This window comes from Apium graveolens, chromosome 6 (assembly GCF_009905375.1).
Source record: "Apium graveolens cultivar Ventura chromosome 6, ASM990537v1, whole genome shotgun sequence".
In the NCBI taxonomy this organism is placed as follows: domain Eukaryota; kingdom Viridiplantae; phylum Streptophyta; class Magnoliopsida; order Apiales; family Apiaceae; genus Apium; species Apium graveolens.
Genome location: NC_133652.1, coordinates 155,791,946 through 155,800,210, shown reverse-complemented (window position 1 = coordinate 155,800,210; position 8,265 = coordinate 155,791,946).

The window sequence follows — 8,265 nt, the reverse complement described above, 5'->3', positions numbered from 1 at the left end:
GACACAGATTCCATGGCCACACTTGAAGGCAAATAAATAATGGGGTTGGAAGTAGTAGGAGTTGAAGAAGTATTTACCTCAATTACCTGAGGTGCATTCATTATTGGTAAATATACTAATGGCACCTGATTGTTGAGGTTAATTCTCAAAAGGTCTGCAAGAACCCTTTTCTCTTGTGCCCAACACTTGAGTTTATTACTCTCATTGGTTATGACCAAACCTTCAGCAACATGGTTAGCCAATAACATAAAGAATCTATCATAGTAGATGTTATGAGGTCTATTAGCTTTGTTACCTAACCTGGTACCCAATTCTAGCATAAATAGTTGCTAAAATTAAAAAACCTATCAGAAACTAGCATATAGAGCATATTAACAAGAGATGAAGTTATTGCATCAAAATTACTAATTTTCCCAGAGAAAACCTTGATAAAGGCATCACCAAGAAAACTCCATTCTTTCCTAAGGCCTTTTCTTCTAATAATCCCTAAACTAGCAGAATCAAAAGAATAGCCTACGGAATCTAACATGCTAGATACATCATTATCAGTGTGTGGTGTAATGGCATTGTTCTCAGGTAGTTTGAAACAAGACTGTATATCATCACAGTTAATACAGTAATCTTTACATTTGAGAGTGAAAGTGATGGTCATATCTGTGGGATTGAACTCTGCAGTTGTCCAAATCTCCTCAATTACCTCACAGTAAATAGTTGGGGCTTCCAGCATTGCATAGCTTAGTTTGCAGTTTTTGATGAAGTCCATCATCTTGTGATAATCTGAATGGGCTTTATTCTTTTCCACCAAAGCTACGAAATTGTTTTTCTCATAGACAAATCCAGACTGGGACATTATCTTTACTACTGGTGCCATTGTAGTGGGTAGAGGTTGTAGAGAAAAGTTGAGAGTTTTGGGAGAGAAAGAGAGTAAAAGCTTTTAAAAAATTGCAAGAAAGCGTAAAGTGAAAATAAGAATTCAAAGGGCTTTTATACTTTCTCGAATTAAAACGTAAGGAGAATGATTAAATAATACTTTTTAGTAAATTACAGCCGTTTGAGAATAAATAAAATTGTATGAATTCTAAAAATTGCCTGTAATACAAATACATACAACTGTGTATATATATATGTATCAACGGTTAAGTAAAAGAATCAACGGCTGTGACTTACTTAAAACAACTGATGTGACACTTCAACGGATGAGGTAAATAGTTATCCGTTGAAGATTAACACAGTTTTATCCGTTAAAGGATAAAATTACCAGAAATGTATTTGTCTTTCAACGGATAATGAACATCCGTTGATAGAACAATTTTGGCTTTTAACGGATAGGAAATATCCATTGATAGAATAATCTTTACTTAAATCCAACTTTGTTCTTCTAACAAATTCATTTCAGGCTTCAAAATAGATTATAATAAGGACATGAATTTATGAATAATTAAGCATACCTAGCTCACTTACTAATCTTGTGAATGTTGATTCATCAAGTGGCTTGGTAAATATGTCTGCAATATGCTTTTCACTTGGAAAAAAATGGAGTTCCATAGTACCATTCATTACATGTTCCCTTATGAAGTGGTACTTGATGTCAATGTGCTTGGTTCTTGAGTGTTGTACTAGATTTTCAGTAATGGCAATGGCACTTGTGTTGTCACAGAATATTGGAATTTTGTCAATATTTAGCCCATAGTCAAATAATTAATTCCTTATCCACAGTATCCGTGCACAGCAACTACCAGCAGCAATGTACTCAGCTTCAGCTGTTGATGTAGAAATAGAATTTTGCTTCTTGCTGAACCATGACACAAGCTTATTCCCTAGAAATTGACAGGTGCCAGTTGTACTTTTTCTGTCTATTTTGCAACCTGCATAATCTGCATCTGAGTAGCCAATTAGATCAAAACCAGACTCTCTAGGGTACCAAATTCCTAGATTTGGAGTCCCTTTGAGATATCTGAAAATTCTTTTAATAGCCACTAAGTGAGATTCTTTAGGGTCAGCTTGAAATCTAGCACAGAGACATGTAGAAAACATTATATCAGGTCTACTAGCAGTTAAATATAGAAGTGAGCCAACCATGCCTCTATAACTTGTAATGTCCACAGACTTTTCAGCCTTGTTTAATTCAAGCTTGGTGGCAGTGACCATGTGAGTTTTTGCTGATAAACAATCCCTTAAGTCAAACTTCTTTAAAAGATCATAAATATATTTAGTTTGACTAATGAAGATTCCACCACTAACTTGTTTAACTTGTAAACCAAGAAAATAAGTTAGCTCTCCCATCATGCTCATTTCATATTTACTTTGCATTAACTTAGTAAACTTTTTACAAAGCTTATCATCTACAGAACCAAATATAATATCATCTACATAGATTTGAACAAGTATTGTAGAGCCATTAACATTTCTAAAGAAAAGAGTTTTGTCAACAGTACCTCTTGTGAAGTAATTATCTAGAAGAAACTTTGACAAAGTCTCATACCAGGCTCTAGGTGCTTGCTTTAGTCCATAGAGTGCTTTCAATAGATAATATACATAGTCTGGAAAATTTGGATCTTCAAATCCTGGAGGATGGCTTACATAAACTTCTTCCTCCAATTCTCCATTCAGAAATGCACTCTTGACATCCATTTGATAGACTTTGAAATTGGCATGGGCTGCATAGGCTAGAAAGATTCTGATGGCTTTAAGTCTTGCAACTGGAGCAAATGTCTCATCAAAATCTATGCCCTCTTGTTGAGAATAGCCCTTGGCAACCAATCTAGCTTTATTCCTTATTACAATGCCATTTTCATCCATCTTGTTTCTGAATACCCATTTTATGTCAATAAAGCTCTTGTTCTTTGGCTTGGGTACCAGCTTCCATACCTTGTTCCTCTCAAATTGGTTTAGCTCCTCTTGCATTGCTAAAATCCAATCCAGATCCAATAGAGCTTCTTCCACTCTCTTAGGTTCCTCCTGTGATAGAAAACTACTGTATAGACATTCATCTTGAGTAGCCCTTCTAGTTTGCACCTTAGATGTTGCATCACCAATGATTAATTCAAAAGGATGATTCTTGGTCCATTTCCTTTGAGGTGGTAGATTAGCTCTAGATGAGGTTGCCTCAGTATTGTCATGGTGTGAGATAGAGTGTTGATTGGTTGAAACTCCCCTTGAGTTACTGATCCTTTGAAAGGAACTGGGAGTTCTATCAATTAATGAAGTGAATTGATTATCCGTTGATAGACTATGATCAACGGATGCTTCATTATGTACTTCAACGGATGATGCACTTTGTCTTTCAACGGATGCTGCATTACTTCTTTCAACAGATGCTGAATTATGACTTTCAACTGATGCATCATTTTGTGCATTATCTAAAGGCAGATTTTGAATTCTTTTCGAGGTGCCTTCTCCATCATTCTCATCTTCACTATCATCACAAAATATCTCAATGTTGTCAAATATGAGTCCTTCATGATGTCTCTCATCTGTTAGTCCATCAATCTTTTTATCATCAAACACAACATGCACAGATTCCATAACAATGTTGGTTCTTAGACTGTAGACCCTATATGATTTTCCAGCAGAATAACCAACAAATATTCCTTCATCAGCCTTTGCATCAAACTTCCCTTTGTGATCAGGTTGATTCCTTAGAATGTAGCATTTGCAACCAAAGATATGAAGAAAGTTTAATGTTGTTTTTCTTCTCTTGAACAATTGATAGGGAGTCATGCCTTTTGCCTGATTGATTAGAGAAATATTCTTAGTGTAACATGCACAGTTAACAGCCTCAGCCCAAAAGTATGTTGGGAGTTTTGACTCTTCAAGCATTGTTCTTGAAGCTTCAATTAGTGAAATGTTCTTCCTTTCCACCACACCATTCTGTTGTGGAGTCCTTGGAGCTGAGAACTCATGCATGATCCCATTTTCTTCACAGAACAACCTCATGGTAGAATTCCTGAACTCAGTTCCATTGTCACTCCTGATATTCCTTACTTTGAAATCTGGATGATTGTTGACTTGCTTGATATGATTGATAATGATTTCACTAGCTTCATCCTTTGATCCAAGAAAGTAGGTCCATGAAAACTTTGAGAAATCATCTACAATCACTAGGCAATATCTTTTTCTTGAAATTGACAATACATTGACTGGTCCAAAAAGATCCATGTGTGGCAGTTGTAATGGTTCATCAATTGCTGATTCAAGCTTCTTACTGAATGATGCTCTCTTTTGCTTTCCTTTCTAACAAGCATCACACATTCCATCCCTTGAGAATTCCACTAGAGGCATTCCTCTAACTAAGTCCTTTTTGACTAGATCATTCATTATCTTAAACTTCAAATGGGACAGCTTCTTGTGCCATAGCCAACTTTCATCTGGACTTGCTTTGCTGAAAAGACAAGTAATTGATTCTGCATCTGTAGAGTTGAAGTCAGCAAAGTACACATTCCCTTTTCTAACTCCAGTTAGAACCACTTTGTTGTCCTTCTTACTTGTGACAACACAGGCTTCAGAATTGAAGGAAACAGTATTCCCTCTGTCGCATAGTTGACTGATGTTCAATAGATTATGTTTGAGACCATCAACTAATGGAACTTCATCAATGATGACATTTTCTTTTGAAATCAAGCCATATCCCATAGTGACCCCTTTGCTGTCATCTCCAAAGGTTATGCTAGGGCCAACTCTTTCCTTGAACTCTGTGAGCAGGGTGAAATCTCCTGGCATGTGCCTTGAACAACCACTGTCCAAGTTCCATAGATTCCTTCTTTTTCCCTGCACACAACAAAATCAAATCAAGTTGATTTTGGTACCCAAGTTTCCTTGGGTCCAGCCTTGTTAGTCTTTTTCCTAGACTTCATACCTCCTGCATCTTTTGACTTAGGTAATATTAGGTCAACCTTGGTCACAGATGTAGTTGGTTGAAGTGTAGGGTTAGTCACAGAATCATTTAGCACATTTGGTTGAATTTGATAAGGCATAGATTGTGCAAACGGCTTCAGATTTCATCCATGTCACGTAAAATATCCATCAATCATGCAACACCTCAATTACATCGATAAAATATGATTCCTCTTCCACCATCTAGAAGATTCTGCCATTTCCTTCAATCACCCTTCGTTCGTTCGAATCACGAATCTTGTTAAATTTTAATAATTTTATAAATTGGGTCAATAATGTTTTAATATGTTGATTCAATTATTGATTTTATCAAACAACGTTTACTTTCATTTCTCACAGCAAACTTTAAACCTTCTCCCTGTGGGGGTTTACTTGGCCCTTCGAATTAACAACACTGAGTCTAAATCCATTATCTTTTTAGGACATTTTCTGTTGGTAATAACAAGAACATAAATAGTAATTCAACAACCAATTTGTAAAACTCATTTCATGCCAAAAATCTTCTGAAAGTTGATTAAGAAAAACTTTTCCGAAATCTCATTTTAAAATTTTGGAAATCAAATATTTGGTCGTCATTACTATATAAGTTACTTGCTATTTTCCTGATTTACCAATGAAATGTCTAATTAAAAGAATGCTCATCTAAGGGTCTCTCCACTTTGGTACCTCTTCCACTTTTCCTTAGATTCTGCTCGCACTTATTGATTGACGAAACTTCATTTATCGTCATATATCATTTTGTTCGCAATTCTACCGCAATGCCGACATCTGGTAATATCTTTGACATTCTTGTCATCGTCCTTGACGTTGTGCTTACAATCACGCATGCGATTCGACGTTCTGTCTGTAGCTAGGGTCGCACCTTCTTGCTAAACTTACTTTTATCTTAGGAAGGTAGATATCATTCCTCGCGCAGCTCTCGATAAGTGATAAGAATCCTCTCGCAACGGTGGTGCCTTCGAATCGCGCAACATTAGCTCTTCAGCAGCTTCCTTCAACTGGTTGCCTTTGACGTGGAACTCAACCTAATACCTAAGTTAAATCGTACCATCACTCACCTAGCTTCCCTTACACAAGTGCTCACGAAATCAACCACATTTCCTTCAAACCACAAGGAAAGTAGGGTATCATACCCAGTCTCCGTCGATTCGTCGATTCCTCATTATTGTATGATCTGAGAACTCAATATACCTATAATGTTGTGATATTTGTCTTACACTTTCTCAACGATCCTATCTTAGCAACTCCATCTCGGATCTACTAACCTTAATTCACACTCAACTCAATATATACTGAATATGCCTAGGGTCTATCCTATCATGTACGACCTATCATTCCTATCTTACTCTAACCTATTCTTATTTCAGTGACCAATAACCTGCAGCTCTGATGCCAACTTGTAACACCCCAAATCCGGGGTCAAGATTTGGTGTCACTATACACTTTTTACATAAAATAAAATAATAAACAAATAACCCCTTGAATCCGGATCGTTTACAGGTTATGGTATGAAACAAGAATCTAATCTTCTATAACTTTCAACAACTAAAATACAAATGTAAATACCTTTGAACTAATGCTCGTATCATATTCTTCTAACTTCTTCAACCTCTCGCAGCGGAGATTTCTCGAACTTCTGCTGTCTATCTAAGCTATTCATTTGTATCCTTGTCTGTTTCTGGCAGAAATAAGAATTAACAAAGCAAGAGTGAGCCAAAAATGCCCAGCAAGTATATAATTTGAGTTTAAAGCATTACTATCAAAGAAAACTTCCGGACAAAATCTTAAAGCAATTTTAAACAATTCAATTTATTTTGAGTGAGTGAGCAAATAAATGTTGGCTGTCACCAGCCTTGGATTATAAATCTAAAAGCGACGAGCGATTCCCAGATTCATCTCCTGAACCAGGGTTTTGTCCGGTTTTGGAATCATAAAACCATTCTAGAGAGAATGCCGTTAATGGCGATCAACAACAAATTAGAATGGACACTAGTTCGCATCTATATTCTGCTGATCAGTCATAATATAATGCAGATCTACATCTCAATATATAGATCTAGTCGGGTCCCAGGCACTACAGCCCATCTCGAGGCACCAGTCATCCCGGTCCTCAGGATTAAGTAAAACTCAATCCCCAAAATATCACCATCCAGCCCGTATAGTGTTTTGATGTCAAATCATTTTGAATTCAAAACATCCCAATTCAGGGTTCGCAAATAACCCGAAGGAATGGGTATTTGCTCAAGAGAACAGTCGAATTATCAGAACAAGAATAAAAGAATCATGCATAATCAGAGTAATTGCAGCGAAATATAAAACATTTAACTATTCTGAACTTAGAATAGGAACGAATAAATATTTGCAGAAAATCAGGAATACTTGCAGTATTTAAAAGAAAAATCCAGAATACTTGCAGTATATAAAAGAATGTTCTGGAATACTTGCAGTATATAAAAGAAAGTTTGGGAATACTTGCCTCAATAAGCTTTAACCACTATTATCGGTTGACTTTGGTTCGACTTTAATCGTTCGGCTTTATCGTCAAATTTCTATCCTATTCTGGATACGATCCCAACATTCAGATCCTTCAGTTGGAACTTTGTTGATCTCGACGTCTAATCACTAGATCGTTCCTAGTCCGATGTCACATCTCGGGTCTTCCGTCTAAACCTACAGGGTTGAAATACCCTAATTCAGATAACCGCTTAAGCTTAACATCAAATCGCCACCCTCTTCTACCCATACGATTTCATAACCGTATTCATATTTATACGTATTATCGAAATACACATAGCAATTATGGTTCACATCTTTGAAACTCGGTTCGGTATTTAATTTCGGAAAATACGTATATTTATCGTTTTGAAAAAAATAGGGTAATCGATTATTCAAAATATATCTTGTCACGTCACGTAATTAGGTTTCATAAAGTTCAATTATATCCTCTATTTTTGGAATTAATTTTCCCGAAAATCGGGCAGCGTTTCCTCTATTTATCGGCATGCCCATCGAATCATTTCGACGTCAAATCACAACCACAACACAATCCACAATCCAATAAACAATCCCAACCACCGATATGAATTCAATCATTATGTACGGTTATTCGTATTTTATTTTTTCATTTCGTTCAGAAATTTATTTCACAAACAAATTTTAATTTTTGTATTTATTTATAATTTAGGACTCAGAATTAATTCATCACGGTCCACCGGCGACTCACATAAGTTCATCATCGACGGCGGTAAAATTCGTCGGTACCCGTTAAATTCGGGTTTCCATACGAATTCCACCGATTTAGATGATTTCCCGCAACATAAATTTTTCATCTCAAAAATATTAATCAATTATTTTTCTGCAGAAATAAAAATT